This window comes from Rana temporaria, unplaced genomic scaffold (assembly GCF_905171775.1).
Source record: "Rana temporaria unplaced genomic scaffold, aRanTem1.1, whole genome shotgun sequence".
Taxonomy (NCBI): domain Eukaryota; kingdom Metazoa; phylum Chordata; class Amphibia; order Anura; family Ranidae; genus Rana; species Rana temporaria.
The window spans coordinates 26494-44472 of record NW_024404641.1 but is presented as its reverse complement, the minus strand read 5'-3'; the positions used below and the strand labels follow the sequence as shown (position 1 = coordinate 44472).

The 17979-nt window shown below is 47.2% G+C and overlaps 1 protein-coding gene across 1 annotated transcript in view; it reads left to right on the top strand.

The window, feature by feature from the left end:
* Positions 1-655: 655 nt before the first annotated feature.
* Positions 656-17979, top strand: part of STK33 (serine/threonine kinase 33) — a 43044-nt gene continuing 25720 nt past the window's right edge. Inside the window, exon 1 of the mRNA XM_040334803.1 lies at positions 656-757. The gene's annotated coding sequence lies outside the window, so the exon portion shown is untranslated. The remainder of the gene's footprint in view (positions 758-17979) is intronic.

The following is a 17979-nucleotide window of genomic DNA, read 5'->3' as shown; positions in this document are numbered from 1 at the left end:
ACTGGAGATAGAGATACAAAGTAACATTGTTTATAAACATTGATCAGACAGGAGATAGAGAAATACAAAGTAACATTGTTTATAAACATTGATCAGACTGGAGATAGAGATACAAAGTAACATTGTTTATAAACATTGATCAGACGGGAGATGGAGAGATACAAAGTAACATTGTTTATAAACATTGATCAGACGGGAGACAGAGAGATACAAAGTAACATTGTTTATAAACATTGATCAGACAGGAGAGAGAGAGATACAAAGTAACATTGTTTATAAACATTGATCAGCCGGGAGATAGAGAGATACAAAGTAACATTGTTTATAAACATTGATCAGCCGGGAGATAGAGAGATACAAAGTAACATTGTTTATAAATAATCATTGTCCGGATGGGAGATGAGAGTAAAACAGGGGAGTGCAATATCTGGTGCAGTTCTGCATAGAAACCAATCAGCTTCCAGGATCTTATTATTAAAGAATACGTGAGAAGCTGATTGGTTGCTGTGCGGAGCTGCACCAGATTTCCATCTCTCCAGATTTAGTAGATCCTCCCCGGTGTGACTCTTCAGTTTTTCTTGTAACCTTGGAGGGGTGGAGCTTAGACAGGTGGGAGCAGAAGTGGGAGGTTGCTTAGAGCTGGGACTCTCTAGAAGGGACCGTCTGGCTGATCACCTTGTCAGACCTCAGGCAGGGGACATGACGCTGGCGGTGAGACGGGCTCTGTACAATGTCGCTGTGAGACGCACAGATATGGGTGAGAAGAACGCGCAGCGCAGAGTCTCTGAATTCAAAGAGAATCTTTTCCTTTTTATCTTCTCATATCTATAAATGTTTCGTCTTTGTTTCTGCTTTATTTACAAAAGAAACAAAGTTTCATCTCTTCCTTTATTTTCTTTCCTTTCCGTTCTCTTCTCCTCCTTTTCATGTTTTTTTTTGTCGGGATTTATAAAATGTAATCGGTTTTTGCTCTTCTCACTCCTTACTAAATCCGGATAAAAGATTCACCAGAAAAAAAAAAGTGAGATCGTATAAAATGTCAGCGATCGCCAATCCCCCCCCACCCAGAAACTTGAATTTGTGGCAGGCAGGGGGGTACAGGCATTACACCTGTAAGGGGCCTGCTGGACCCCAGAGCCCCTTAGAGGCCCTGCCGGCCCCCCTCCCATTTTCTTTTGCATCACATCTGCAAGGGGCCCCATGGACCCCCCCCTTATTATCTCACATCAGGAGAGAAGAGATTACACTTGTTTTTCGTTAGCACCCCCCCCCCCAGTTCTCTGCTCCAGGGGGGCCCTGCCTAAAGCTGTGTAAGGGGCCCCAAAATTTGTGATGGCCGCCCTGGTGGCAGGAATAGTGGGCCAGATTCACAAAAGGTATACTCCGTCGTATCTCTGTTTCTATCTATGCGACTGATCCACAGAATCAGTTTCTCATAGATATCCATAAGATCCGACAGGTGTAATTGTTTTACACTGTCGGATCTTAGGATGCAGTACCGCGGCCGCCGCTGGGGGGAGTTTGCGTCGTAAACCAGCGCCGGGTATGCAAATTAGCAGTTACGGCGATCCACGAAACTTTTTCCCGTCGTTACGTCGCCGCAAGTGTTAGTTTGCCGTCGCAAAGATAGGGCACCTTTTACAAAGTGTAAACTTACTACACCATGTAAAAGTATACCCGCCTTTCCCGCGTCGCTTTTGAATTTTTTTTTTATTTTTTTTCCCGGCGCAAGTCTTTTTTTCACGTCGCGATTCACAAAACGTTGGCGCGTCGTAATTTCGCGCAAAGCACGTCGGAAAATTTGCGTCAGGAGCATGCACAGTACGTCCGGCGCGGGAGCGCGCCTAATTTAAATGGTACCCGCCCCATTTGAATTGGCCCGCCTTGCGCCGGACGGATTTAGGATACACCGCCGCAAATTTCCAGGTAAGTGCTTTGTGGATCGGGCACTTAGACAGAAAATTTGCGGCGGTGTAACCTAAATCGGTTACGTTACGCTGTGCCCGGGCTACGTGAATCTGGCCCATGGTATTTAATCTGAACATGTATTTACCATTATAAAATAATAATATTAATATAACATATTAATATTAATAATTCTTCTTATAATACAAGAGATATATATATAATTTTATATGGGACATGAAATGGTGGAAAGTAAACATTACAATAAATAAATATACATAATAATAAGCAATTCATACTATACAATTTTATTGTACACGCCACAATATTCTTTTTCAAAACCTATTATGAGAATATTAATAATTATTATAATACAGGGTATTTATATAAAATCTATACAGTGGCTATAAAGTCTACACACCCGGGTGGTAAAATGTCATCGATCTCCAATTCCCCCTCACCCAGAAACTTGAATTTGTGGCAGTATAGTATCTAATCTGAAAATGTATTTAACGTTATAAAATAATAATATTAATATAATAATAATAATAATAAATTAATAATATTAATTATTATTAATAATAATTCTTCTTGTAATACAAGAGATATAAATGTGTGTGTATGTATGTGTATATATATAAAAAAAATCCGGAAATTTAATGGTAGTAAACATTACAATAAATATATATAACAATAATAATATTTTTGTATATAATGCAATTCATACTATACTCATTTTTTGTACATGCTACAATATTATTTTTCAAAACCTTTTATAAAAATATTATTTAATAATAATTATTATAATAATACAGGATATATATATATATTAAAACGTCTACACACCCCGGGTGGTAAAATGTCGGGTTTGTGTGATGTAAAAAAAAAAATGAGACAAAGATAAATCCATTTCAGAACTTTTTTCCACCATTAATGTGACTTTTAAACTGTACAACTCGGGGGAACAACAAACTGAAATCTTTTAGGTAAAGGGAAGTAAAAATAATAATCTGGTTGCATAAGTGTGCACACCCTTATGCCGCGTACACACGATCGGTCAAACCGATGAGAATGGTCTGATGGAACGTCACCATCCGACCAAACCGATCATGTGTGGGCGCCATCGGTTATTTATCCATAGGTTAAAAAAAGCAATCTTGTTTTAAATTTAACCGATGGATTCCTAACCAATAGAAAAAAAAACGTTCGTTAGTAGGCACAACCATCGGTTAAAAATCCACCCATGCTCAGAATCAAGTCGACGCATGCTCGGAAGCATTGAACTTCATTTTTTTCAGCACGTCGTGTTTTACGTCACCGTGTTCTGACCCGATCGGGTATTTAACCGATGGTGTGTAGGTGCGACGGACCATCAGTCAGCTTCATCGGTTAACCGATGAAAACGGTTCCTCAGTGTGTACGCGGCTTTACACTAATACTTTGAAGCCCCTTTTGATGTTATTCCAGCACTCAGTCTTTTTGGGGAGGAGTCTTATCAGCATGGCACATCCTGACTTGGCAATATTTGCCCACTCTTCTTTGCCAAAAACACCCCAAATCTGTCAGATTGTGAGGGCATCTCCTGGGCACAGCCCTCTTCACCCCCACAGATTTTCAATGGGATTCAGGTCTGGGCTCTGGCTGGGCCATTCCAAATCTTTCATCTTCCTCTGGTGAAGTCGTTCCTTCGGTGATTTGGATGCTTTGGGTCGTTGTCACGCTGAAAGATGAAGTTCCTCTTCATGTTCAGCTTTCTAGCAGAAGTCTGAAGGTTTTGCGCCGACATTGACTGGTATTTGGAACTGTTCATAATTCAGGTCGGCTCTATTGCATGAATCGCCGTAAGTGTGCGTCGCTTCATGCAGGAGAGATAGTGGGTGCTTGCATGGCACCGAAGGCTATTTTTAGATCTGATCTCTTTATAAGTGTCACTGGTCCTAAAAAAAAGTGTCAAAAGTGTCCGTTCTGTCCACCGCAATGTCACAGTCCCGCTAAAAATCACTGATCACTGGCATTACGCGCCATTTATCCTCCAGTCATGTGCAAGCTAAAATGCTGTTTTTTATTTCCCTTGCACATCCCCTTCGGATCTACAGAGACTGCGCTTCCAAGTGCACCTGTAGTGAAGAGTAAATTTTTCTTTAGTAAATAACCCCCCCCTATAACTTTTGTGCAAACCAATCAATATACGCTTATTGTGATTTCTATGACCGTCGGAGGCCCGGGCACGACGTTATGACATCACGCCCAGTACCCGGAAGTAAACAAAGTTACAATCGCAGCTGTCGGCATGTGATCGGTGATTTTTTTTTCCATCGATTTCATGCTTGTGAAGAAGAGAAGAGAAGAGATGTGGGGGGAGGCGGAGGTCTTATTGACCCCCTCATCTCTCCATAAAGAGGACCTGTCACACTGATTCCTATTACAAGGGATGTTTACATTCCTTGTAATAGGAAAAAAAAAAAAAAGTGTAAAAATAAAAACAATTAAGTAACATTAAAATAAAATGAAAAACATTTTATTTTTCAAAACACCCCTTTCCCCGTTCTCTCGCGCGCAGAAGCGAACACGCATGCAAGTCCCGCCCACATATGTAAACGCCGTTCAAACCACACATGTGAGGTATCGTCGCGTGCATTGGAGCAAGAGCAACAATTCTAGCCCTAGACCTCCTCTGTAACTCGAAAATAGTAACCTGTAAAAAATGTTAAACCGTCACCTATGGAGATTTTTAAGTACCGAAGTTTGGCGCCATTCCATGAGTGGGCGCAATTTTAAAGCGTGACGTGTTAGGTATCTATTTACTCGGCGTAACATCATCTTTCACATTATACAAAAAAATTTGGCTAACTTTACTGTTTTGTTATTTTTTAATTCATAAATTTTTTCCCAAAAAAAGGCGTTTGAAAAATGATTGCGCAAATACTGTGCGAGAAAAAAAAGTTGCAATGACCACCATTTTATTCCCTAGGGTGTCTGCTAAAAAATATATATATAATGTTTGGGGGTTCTGATTAATCTTCTAGCAAAAAAAATTAGATTTTTTTAGACAAGTGCCAGAATAGGTGCGGTGGACAAGTGGTAAAGCACCGCTAAGACCCTAACGTTTTAGGGCGTTTTTTGCAGCGCCTCAGTGTGAAAGGGTAAGGCGTTTTGACAGCGCTTTCAATTCATTTCAATGGAGAGGGGCGTTTTTGGAGCATTTTTTTTTTTCAGCGCCCAAAAGCCGCTCCAAAGATGCTCCTTGCAGGACTCCGTGTGAAAGGGTCCATTGAGATGCATGGAGAGCGTTATATGAGCGTTTGAAATGCGATATTTTTAACGCTAAAACGCTGTAAAAAAGCTTCAGTGTGAAAGGGGTCTTAAGCTTTGACAATAAAACCTGGAAGCTGATTGGTTTCTATGCAGAACTGCACCAGATTTTGCACTCTCCAGTTTTGGTAAATCAACCCCCGATGTATGTATTGCTTGTATCTCCCGTCTGATCAATGTTTATAAACAATGTTACTTTGTATCTCTCTATCTCCCGTCTGATCAATGTTTATAAACAATGTTACTTTGTATCTCTCTATCTCCTGTCTGATCAATGTTTATAAACAATGTTACTTTGTATCTCTCTATCTCCTGTCTGATCAATGTTTATAAACAATGTTACTTTGTATCTCTCTATCTCCCGTCTGATCAATGTTTATAAACAATGTTACTTTGTATCTCTCTATCTCCTGTCTGATCAATGTTTATAAACAATGTTACTTTGTATCTCTCTATCTCCTGTCTGATCAATGTTTATAAACAATGTTACTTTGTATCTCTCTATCTCCCGTCTGATCAATGTTTATAGACAATGTTACTTTGTATCTCTCTCTCTCCCGTCTGATCAATGTTTATAAACAATGTTACTTTGTATCTCTCTATCTCCCGTCTGATCAATGTTTATAAACAATGTTACTTTGTATCTCTCTATCTCCCGTCTGATCAATGTTTATAAACAATGTTACTTTGTATCTCTCTATCTCCTGTCTGATCAATGTTTATAAACAATGTTACTTTGTATCTCTCTATCTCCCCTCTGATCAATGTTTATAAACAATGTTACTTTGTATCTCTCTATCTCCCCTCTGATCAATGTTTATAAACAATGTTACTTTGTATCTCTCTATCTCCCGTCTGATCAATGTTTATAAACAATGTTACTTTGTATCTCTATCTCCCGTCTGATCAATGTTTATAAACAATGTTACTTTGTATCTCTCTATCTCCTGTCTGATCAATGTTTATAAACAATGTTACTTTGTATCTCTCTATCTCCCGTCTGATCAATGTTTATAAACAATGTTACTTTGTATCTCTCTATCTCTCCTGTCTGATCAATGTTTATAAACAATGTTACTTTGTATCTCTCTATCTCTCCTGTCTGATCAATGTTTATAAACAATGTTACTTTGTATCTCTCCATCTCCCGTCTGACCAATGTTTATAAACAATGTTACTTTGTATCTCTCTATCTCCCGTCTGACCAATGTTTATAAACAATGTTACTTTGTATCTCTATCTCCCGTCTGATCAATGTTTATAAACAATGTTACTTTGTATCTCTCTATCTCTCCTGTCTGATCAATGTTTATAAACAATGTTACTTTGTATCTCTCTATCTCCCGTCTGATCAATGTTTATAAACAATGTTACTTTGTATCTCTCTATCTCCTGTCTGATCAATGTTTATAAACAATGTTACTTTGTATCTCTCTATCTCCCGTCTGATCAATGTTTATAAACAATGTTACTTTGTATCTCTCTCTCTCCCGTCTGATCAATGTTTATAAACAATGTTACTTTGTATCTCTCTATCTCCTGTCTGATCAATGTTTATAAACAATGTTACTTTGTATCTCTCTATCTCCTGTCTGATCAATGTTTATAAACAATGTTACTTTGTATCTCTCTATCTCCTGTCCTGGAAAATGATTGGCTGACAACGACTTCCTCCAGTAATGTCCTATCAGATGCGGTCACTATTCGGGTTTTCCGGCGCTGACGGTTTCCATGGCGGCCTGCGTACAATAATAACCAGCAGGGGAGATTCCTTTTTTCTTGTTCCGCTGCCGTCTATGGCGTTGGCCTCGGTCTTGCCCCTTCATCCTGGATCTACACATGGCTCATTACCAATAGGAACCTCTGATTATAGATTATTGATTAACACCCGAGGCTTGTAGTTTGGCGTCCAGATGGTCAGAATTCGGCTCATTTATTTTGTGACGCTCTGAAGCCCAGCGAGAGACGTCATCGCGCCGCTCTGGTATTCTCTCCTTCCAGCTCATCGCTCTCCTGACTCGTACTTTGTACTCCGCTCCGGTCTTTGTTGGAGAGATGGAATGTTTGGCTGGTTGTCGCTGTGGTCGCCGCGTCTCATTTTGTTCGATGATCTGTGAGAATCTCGGCGGCTCCGACGTCACGACGTGTCCTCAGAGCTCCATTGCTCAAGTGCCGGCCGATCATGTCCTGACTTGTAACTTTCCTCCTCAGTAACTTTGTATCCAAGTGAGACGTCTCTACAGGTGGAGAGCAACCGTCATTGGTCAGCGGCCAGACATTCTGTGTGCGTCCGCCCAGTCCCCCCCCTCCCCCCCCGGGATAGACGTCCATGAGACCCTTATCTAGGATTTGTGCCGAGATTCTGGGGGGTAAGTGACCCCCCCCCCCTTTATTACATTATTAAAGGTTCAAACTTTGGGGGTGACTTGGATTTCTTCTTCTGGCTTCATAGAAGATTAAAGGGAAAGGAGCTTACACTCTAATGTCCCCTCCCCCCCACAGTCACATCAGTCTCTGTACAGAGGAGCTTACACTCTAATGTCCCCTCCCCCCCACAGTCACATCAGTCTCTGTACAGAGGAGCTTACACTCTAATGTCCCCTCCCCCCACAGTCACATCAGTCTCTGTACAGAGGAGCTTACACTCTAATGTCCCCTCCCCCCCACAGTCACATCAGTCTCTGTACAGAGGAGCTTACACTCTAATGTCCCCTCCCCCCACATCACATCAGTCTTTGTACTGAGGAGCTTACACTCTAATGTCCCCTCCCCCCACACATCACATCAGTCTCTGTACAGAGGAGCTTACACTCTAATGTCCCCTCCCCCCCACACATCACATCAGTCTCTGTACAGAGGAGCTTACACTCTAATGTCCCCCCCCCCCCCACATCACATCAGTCTCTGTACAGAGGAGCTTACACTCTAATGTCCCCTCCCCCCACAGTCACATCAGTCTCTGTACAGAGGAGCTTACACTCTAATGTCCCCTCCCCCCCACAGTCACATCAGTCTCTGTACAGAGGAGCTTACACTCTAATGTCCCCTCCCCCCACATCACATCAGTCTTTGTACTGAGGAGCTTACACTCTAATGTCCCCTCCCCCCACACATCACATCAGTCTCTGTACAGAGGAGCTTACACTCTAATGTCCCCTCCCCCCCACACATCACATCAGTCTCTGTACAGAGGAGCTTACACTCTAATGTCCCCCCCCCCCACATCACATCAGTCTCTGTACAGAGGAGCTTACACTCTAATGTCCCCTCCCCCCACAGTCACATCAGTCTCTGTACAGAGGAGCTTACACTCTAATGTCCCCTCCCCCCACAGTCACATCAGTCTCTGTACAGAGGAGCTTACACTCTAATGTCCCCTCCCCCCACAGTCACACACTATTATTATTGGTATGTATGAAGCAGGTGGGGGTTGGTGTCGGGTGATATCGGGTCCTCGGGTTTTTTGTCCCTCTGATTGTCACCTTTGTCTCCCCCCCCCCCCCCCCCCGGCATTGTGTGACCACCTGTGTGCTCATTCACGGTGTCGGAATGACTGATCGTTTGCGCGGTATTTATTGCGTTCGTTGATCCGGCTCATTGGCTGTCAATGCAATGCCTGTTCTCTTCTAACATCCGCTGTGATTGAACGCCGCGCGCTCTCAGGTTACACGGAGCAACCGGAGGAGATGTTTCTGCAACAAATTTTTATTTTAGCCCGTTGCTCGGCATCAGGGGAATTGTTTGGTGGACCAATCAAATGACGTCATCGTGCTGCCGCCTGTCATCGTGCTGCCCCCTGTCATCACGCTGCCCCCTGCCATCGCGCTGCCCCCTGCCATCGCGCTGCCCCCTGCCATCGCGCTGCCCCCTGTCATCGCGCTGCCCCCTGTCATCGCGCTGCCGCCTGTCATCGCGCTGCCGCCTGTCATCGCGCTGCCCCCTGTCATCGCGCTGCCCCCTGTCATCGCGCTGCCCCCTGTCATCGCGCTGCCCCCTGTCATCGCGCTGCCGCCTGTCATCGCGCCGCCGCCTGTCATCGCGCCGCCGCCTGTCATCGCGCCGCCCCCTGTCATCGTGCTGCCGCCTGTCATGCCGTGCTTCCACCATAACCCCTGCAGATGAATTCAGCAGGCTTTTCACAGTGCTTCCTCTGAGGAGCTTCTTATCATATGACTCTGTGCTGCAGTATGTGTGGGCGGAGCTTCAGTGGGCTGTAAAAGAGGGCTGGATTCAGGGGACATGCTGGCTGCCTTTTCAGGGATCTGCCTGGTGTTTTTATTTTTAAACAGTCCCTGTCGGATCCAGAGGTGGCCTGTGCTTAGTAATTTTGGGGGGGGGGGTCCAAACTAGCACCAAACCCACCCCCCCCCCCCCCCGGCGGGAGATGGCCAGGAATGCAGCGATCACACAAGGTGATGGACGTAAATGCGGCGATCAAAACCCCCCACCCGCCACCCAAGACCCGCTTCCTGATTGGCCGAGAGGAGAATCTGAAAAACGATAGCAAATATAAATATGCTATTGCCACACAACTGGGTGGGCTTGGGGCACAGTGCTATGCGCCCCGGGCCCGCCCTTTTTTTAAGCCAATTAGAGCCTCAGGCTCCAATCATGTGCTTAAAAAAAACAAAAAAACATTGTAACCAGTGCGTCCGGCGCCCCGCATGTAGATTAGGGAGCCGGATGCATGGACTAGGGGGCGGCGCCTCTGAGCCCCGTATGGCCCGACCTTGTTCCACTCTGTACAGTCCACATGGGAGGGTCCAGGGTCACCTTCTACTTCCGGGACTGGGATGTCGGCTCAGGGATGACGCAATCATGTAAATCCTGATGCCTGTGCAGTTCTTGGCTGTGTTCACAAATGTCTGATCTAGGTCAGCACTTTGCTGCAGCAGGGAGGGGAGACTGAGGAAACGGTTCCTTCTGCCTGTAGGAAAGTGAGAGGTGATGTTGAGAGGGGGGGCAGTGATGTCAAATGGAGGGGGACTGTGATGTAAAATGGGTGGGGACTATGATGTCAAAGGTAAAATGGGGGGCATTGCTGGGTTCCAGTACCTGTTTGGATCCATGATAAAATGAGTGGCATTGCTGGGTCCCGGTGCCCAGTTGGATTCATGGTAGAATGAGTGGAATTGCTGGGTCCTGGTGCCCAGCTGGATTCATGGTAGAATGAGTGGCATTGCTGGGTTCTGGTGCCCAGTTGGATTCATGGTAGAATGAGTGGCATTGCTGGGTTCTGGTGCCCAGTTGGATTCATGGTAGAATAAGTGGCATTACTGGGTCCTGTTGCCCAGTTGGATCCATGATAGAATGAGTGGCATTGCTGGGTCCTCCTGATGCCCAGCTGGATCCATGGTAGAATGTGTGAAATTTCTGGGTTCTGGTGCCCAGTTGGATCATAAGTGGCATTACTGGGTTTTGGTGCCTAGCTTGGATCCATGACTGGGCACCAGAACCCAGCAATGCCACTCATCTGGGTCCGGGTGGATTTGTGAAAGGAAATTACTATCTATGGGGTGAGTCTATAGGTGCCTCTGTCGATGGGGGTGCCTCTGTCTATGGGGGTGACTCTATAGATGCCTCTGTCTATGGGGATGCCTCTGTCTATGGGGGTGCCTCTGTCTATGGGGGTGCCTCTGTCTATGGGGATGCCTCTGTCTATGGGGATGCCTCTGTCTATGGGCGTGACTCTATAGGTGCCTCTGTCTATGGGGGTGCCTCTGTCTATAGGTGTCTCTATCTGTGGGGGTGCCTCTGTCTATGGGGGTGCCTCTGTCTATGGGGATGCCTCTGTCTATGGGGGTGACTCTATAGATGCCTCTGTCTATGGGGATGCCTCTGTCTATGGGGGTGACTCTATAGATGCCTCTGTCTATGGGGATGCCTCTGTCTATGGGGGTGCCTCTGTCTATGGGGATGCCTCTGTCTATGGGGATGCCTCTGTCTATGGGCGTGACTCTATAGGTGCCTCTGTCTATGGGGGTGCCTCTGTCTATAGGTGTCTCTATCTGTGGGGGTGCCTCTGTCTATGGGGGTGCCTCTGTCTATGGGGGTGCCTCTGTCTATGGGGGTGCCTCTGTCTATGGGGATGCCTCTGTCTATGGGGGTGCCTCTGTCTATGGGTGACTCTATCTAGTTCTTTGTTTTATTGTTCTGTCTTCTCTAAACTCTGCGGAGTTGCCGGTTACCTGGTTTTGTGTTGGTTTTGTGTTGTTGTGGACGATGTAACGAGGTTCAATTCTCTTTTTAGACATACTTCACATTCATTCGATGCCCTGTCCATCACGGCTGTCAGCCATCACTCATAATGAGGGGGAAGATCTGCTAACAATGGCTGTGTGGAATGTGTTCAGGTCATTGATCGGCCCAGAGACGGACATTGTACCTGCTGTTCTCATGAATCATAGATGGGGATGCTGGAGGGCTCTTAGGTTGTAGCTAACATGGAACTGGAGGAGATACGGTGGGATTTGTGGTAGAATGGTGGACATTGCTGGGTTCTGGTGCCCAATTGGAACTGTGGTAGAATGGGTGGCATTGCAGAGTTCTGGTGCCCAATTGGAACCACAGTAGAATGGGTGGCATTGCAGGGTCCTGGTGCCCAGATAGATCCATGATAGAATGGGTGGCATTGCCGGGTTCTGGTGCCCAATTGGAACTGTGGTAGAATGGGGGGCATTGCTGGGTTCTGGTGCCCAGTTGAATCTATAGAAGAATGGGGGCATTGCTGGGTTCTGGTGTCCAATTGAAACTGTGTGGTAGAATGGGAGGCATTGTTGGGTTCTGGTGCCCAGTTGGATCCATGATAGAATGGGGGGCATTGCTGGGTTCTGGTGCCCAGTTGGATCTGTAATAGAATGGGTGGCATTGCAGGGTTCTGGTGCCCAGTTGGATCAATGCTAGACTGGGTGGCATTGCTGGGTTCTGATGCCCAATTGGAACTGTGGTAGAATGGCTGGCATTGCAGAGTTCTGGTGCCCAATTGGAACCACAGTAGAATGGGTGGCATTGCAGGGTCCTGGTGCCCAGATAGATCCATGATAGAATGGGTGGCATTGCCGGGTTCTGGTGCCCAATTGGAACTGTGGTAGAATGGGCTGGGTTCTGGTGCCCAGTTGAATCTATAGAAGAATGGGGGCATTGCTGGGTTCTGGTGTCCAATTGAAACTGTGTGGTAGAATGGGAGGCATTGTTGGGTTCTGGTGCCCAGTTGGATCCATGATAGAATGGGGGGCATTGCTGGGTTCTGGTGCCCAGTTGGATCCATGATAGAATGGGTGGCATTGCAGGGTTCTGGTGCCCAGTTGGATCAATGCTAGACTGGGTGGCATTGCTGGGTTCTGATGCCCAATTGGAACTGTGGTAGAATGGGTGGCATTGCAGAGTTCTGGTGCCCAATTGGAACCACAGTAGAATGGGTGGCATTGCAGGGTCCTGGTGCCCAGATAGATCCATGATAGAATGGGTGGCATTGCCGGGTTCTGGTACCCAATTGGAACTGTGGTAGAATGGGGGGCATTGCTGGGTTTTGGTGCCCAGTTAAATCTATAGAAGAATGGGGGCATTGCTGGGTTCTGGTGCCCAATTGGAACTGTGGTAGAATGGGGGGCATTGCTGGGTTCTGGTGCCCAGTTGGATCTATAGAATAATGGGGGCATTGCTGGGTTCTGGTGCCCAATTGAAACTGTGGTAGAATGGGAGGCATTGTTGGGTTCTGGTGCCCAGTTGGATCCATGATAGAATGGGTGGCATTGCAGGGTCCTGGTGCCCAGATAGATCCATGATAGAATGGGTGGCATTGCCGGGTTCTGGTGCCCAATTGGAACTGTGGTAGAATGGGGGGCATTGCTGGGTTCTGGTGCCCAGTTGAATCTATAGAAGAATGGGGGCATTGCTGGGTTCTGGTGTCCAATTGAAACTGTGTGGTAGAATGGGAGGCATTGTTGGGTTCTGGTGCCCAGTTGGATCCATGATAGAATGGGGGGCATTGCTGGGTTCTGGTGCCCAGTTGGATCCATGATAGAATGGGTGGCATTGCAGGGTTCTGGTGCCCAGTTGGATCAATGCTAGACTGGGTGGCATTGCTGGGTTCTGATGCCCAATTGGAACTGTGGTAGAATGGGTGGCATTGCAGAGTTCTGGTGCCCAATTGGAACCACAGTAGAATGGGTGGCATTGCAGGGTCCTGGTGCCCAGATAGATCCATGATAGAATGGGTGGCATTGCCGGGTTCTGGTGCCCAATTGGAACTGTGGTAGAATGGGGGGCATTGCTGGGTTCTGGTGCCCAGTTGAATCTATAGAAGAATGGGGGCATTGCTGGGTTCTGGTGTCCAATTGAAACTGTGTGGTAGAATGGGAGGCATTGTTGGGTTCTGGTGCCCAGTTGGATCCATGATAGAATGGGGGGCATTGCTGGGTTCTGGTGCCCAGTTGGATCCATGATAGAATTGGTGGCATTGCAGGGTTCTGGTGCCCAGTTGGATCAATGCTAGACTGGGTGGCATTGCTGGGTTCTGATGCCCAATTGGAACTGTGGTAGAATGGGTGGCATTGCAGAGTTCTGGTGCCCAATTGGAACCACAGTAGAATGGGTGGCATTGCAGGGTCCTGGTGCCCAGATAGATCCATGATAGAATGGGTGGCATTGCCGGGTTCTGGTGCCCAATTGGAACTGTGGTAGAATGGGGGGCATTGCTGGGTTCTGGTGCCCAGTTGAATCTATAGAAGAATGGGGGCATTGCTGGGTTCTGGTGTCCAATTGAAACTGTGTGGTAGAATGGGAGGCATTGTTGGGTTCTGGTGCCCAGTTGGATCCATGATAGAATGGGGGGCATTGCTGGGTTCTGGTGCCCAGTTGGATCCATGATAGAATTGGTGGCATTGCAGGGTTCTGGTGCCCAGTTGGATCAATGCTAGACTGGGTGGCATTGCTGGGTTCTGATGCCCAATTGGAACTGTGGTAGAATGGGTGGCATTGCAGAGTTCTGGTGCCCAATTGGAACCACAGTAGAATGGGTGGCATTGCAGGGTCCTGGTGCCCAGATAGATCCATGATAGAATGGGTGGCATTGCCGGGTTCTGGTGCCCAATTGGAACTGTGGTAGAATGGGCTGGGTTCTGGTGCCCAGTTGAATCTATAGAAGAATGGGGGCATTGCTGGGTTCTGGTGTCCAATTGAAACTGTGTGGTAGAATGGGAGGCATTGTTGGGTTCTGGTGCCCAGTTGGATCCATGATAGAATGGGGGGCATTGCTGGGTTCTGGTGCCCAGTTGGATCCATGATAGAATGGGTGGCATTGCAGGGTTCTGGTGCCCAGTTGGATCAATGCTAGACTGGGTGGCATTGCTGGGTTCTGATGCCCAATTGGAACTGTGGTAGAATGGGTGGCATTGCAGAGTTCTGGTGCCCAATTGGAACCACAGTAGAATGGGTGGCATTGCAGGGTCCTGGTGCCCAGATAGATCCATGATAGAATGGGTGGCATTGCCGGGTTCTGGTACCCAATTGGAACTGTGGTAGAATGGGGGGCATTGCTGGGTTTTGGTGCCCAGTTAAATCTATAGAAGAATGGGGGCATTGCTGGGTTCTGGTGCCCAATTGGAACTGTGGTAGAATGGGGGGCATTGCTGGGTTCTGGTGCCCAGTTGGATCTATAGAATAATGGGGGCATTGCTGGGTTCTGGTGCCCAATTGAAACTGTGGTAGAATGGGAGGCATTGTTGGGTTCTGGTGCCCAGTTGGATCCATGATAGAATGGGTGGCATTGCAGGGTCCTGGTGCCCAGATAGATCCATGATAGAATGGGTGGCATTGCCGGGTTCTGGTGCCCAATTGGAACTGTGGTAGAATGGGGGGCATTGCTGGGTTCTGGTGCCCAGTTGAATCTATAGAAGAATGGGGGCATTGCTGGGTTCTGGTGTCCAATTGAAACTGTGTGGTAGAATGGGAGGCATTGTTGGGTTCTGGTGCCCAGTTGGATCCATGATAGAATGGGGGGCATTGCTGGGTTCTGGTGCCCAGTTGGATCCATGATAGAATTGGTGGCATTGCAGGGTTCTGGTGCCCAGTTGGATCAATGCTAGACTGGGTGGCATTGCTGGGTTCTGATGCCCAATTGGAACTGTGGTAGAATGGGTGGCATTGCAGAGTTCTGGTGCCCAATTGGAACCACAGTAGAATGGGTGGCATTGCAGGGTCCTGGTGCCCAGATAGATCCATGATAGAATGGGTGGCATTGCCGGGTTTTGGTGCCCAATTGGAACTGTGGTAGAATGGGGGGCATTGCTGGGTTCTGGTGCCCAGTTGAATCTATAGAAGAATGGGGGCATTGCTGGGTTCTGGTGTCCAATTGAAACTGTGTGGTAGAATGGGAGGCATTGTTGGGTTCTGGTGCCCAGTTGGATCCATGATAGAATGGGGGGCATTGCTGGGTTCTGGTGCCCAGTTGGATCCATGATAGAATGGGTGGCATTGCAGGGTTCTGGTGCCCAGTTGGATCAATGCTAGACTGGGTGGCATTGCTGGGTTCTGATGCCCAATTGGAACTGTGGTAGAATGGGTGGCATTGCAGAGTTCTGGTGCCCAATTGGAACCACAGTAGAATGGGTGGCATTGCAGGGTCCTGGTGCCCAGATAGATCCATGATAGAATGGGTGGCATTGCCGGGTTCTGGTACCCAATTGGAACTGTGGTAGAATGGGGGGCATTGCTGGGTTTTGGTGCCCAGTTGAATCTATAGAAGAATGGGGGCATTGCTGGGTTCTGGTGCCCAATTGGAACTGTGGTAGAATGGGGGGCATTGCTGGGTTCTGGTGCCCAGTTGGATCTATAGAATAATGGGGGCATTGCTGGGTTCTGGTGCCCAATTGAAACTGTGGTAGAATGGGAGGCATTGTTGGGTTCTGGTGCCCAGTTGGATCCATGATAGAATGGGTGGCATTGCAGGGTTCTGGTGCCCAGTTGGATCCATGATAGAATGGGGGGCATTGCTGGGTTCTGGTGCCCAGTTGGATCTATAGAAGAATGGGGGCATTGCTGGGTTCTGGTGCCCAATTGGAACTGTGGTAGAATGGGAGGCATTGCAGGGTTCTGGTGCCAATTTGAATCAATGATAGAATGGGTGGCATTGCTGGGTTCTGGTGCCCAGTTGGATCTATGGAAGAATGGGGGCATTGCTGGGTTCTTGTGACAGGTGGATCCCTGGCAGAATGAGTGGCATTGCTGTATTCTGGTGCCCAGTGTACGTCCCAGAGGCGTCAGGTCTATTTCTACAAGGCCAAGGCCATTGACAGCGAAGGGAATTGCCAGGACATTCTCAGTGTTGGCCATAGGGGGGGCATTCTTCAGATTTGCATCCGGTGCTGGGTGTGTTTAAAGCTTCTTGACCGACCATGGTCACAGCCTCCTTCGCATACAATACAATACAGGGTTAATGTGATAGAGGAAGAGAGCACCAGAGCCGGTTGAACAGGTAAGTAATGTAGCCAGCAGTGTAACCCCCCCCCCCCCGACATAATTTAAGAGTAACCCTTGCAACCTATGGGGAGGGGGGAGTTCAGTGTATGTCGGGAGTTGGGCTTTAAACTTACCCTGTCAGACCATCAGTTTTTATGCCATATAAGTCCTGGAAGTCGCACATCTCTGCAAAACCCCATAAAGAGGTGCATGACACCCTCAGCCTGGGCTCCAACCAGGCCACGCCCCCAACACGCTTTACTATGGGCATGGGGTATCTGTACTTGTCTGCACCCCCAAGCTGAGATGATTCCATCAGTCTGCTGCAGGCAGGACAAGGCATTTTCTTAGTCATATGACATATACAGATACTTGGTAAGTCATCGATATACCCAACACGTTTCTGGCTTTAAACGCCTTTCTTCAGGGGTAAAAGCAAAGAGAATTGTATTCGGCCTGCAGGGGGTTGGTTGCTACAGGGTAGGCCGAGCAGGCAGAGCAGATAAGGGCCACCCCAAGACTAAGAGTAAGACATATACAGATACTTGGTAAGTCATCGATGTACCCAACACGTTTCTGGCTTTAAACGCCTTTCTTTAGGGGTAAAGAGAACTTTTTTCGTACACTAATTCATATATGATTTCGTATATTCATGCACTTGAAATTTAATAGGCCTGCAAAGGGTTGGTTGCTACAGGGTAGGCCGAGCAGGCAGAGCAGACAAGGGCCACCCCCAGAGTAAGAGATGCCTCTATGGAGGTCCACCTCACAGAGGGCCACACAAATGAGACATCACGGATGGTCTGACCTGGAACGTGGTGTTTTATCCAACATACACGCGGTCGGAATTTCCGACAACAAATGTCTGATGGGAGCTTGTTGTTGGGAATTACGAACCGTGTGTAGGCCCCATCGGACATTTGGTGTCGGAATTTCCGACAACAAAAATTTGAGAGCTGGATCTCAAATTTTCCAACAACAAAATCCGTTCTTGTAAATTCCGATCGTGTGTGGACAATTTCCGATGCACAAAATTCCACGCATGCTCTGATTTAAGTATAAGACGGAAGCGCTCGGTCTGGTAAAACTAGCGTTTGTAATGGAGATAGGACATTCGTCACGCTGCACATTGCTGGGTTCTGGTGCCCAGTTGGATTCATGATATAATGGGTGGCATTGCTGGGTTCTGGTGCCTAGCTGGATCCCTGATAGAATGAGTGGCATTGCTGGGTTCTGGTGCCAAGTTGTATCCATGGTAGAATGAGTGGCATTGCTGGGTTCTGGTGCCTAGCTGGATCTATGGTA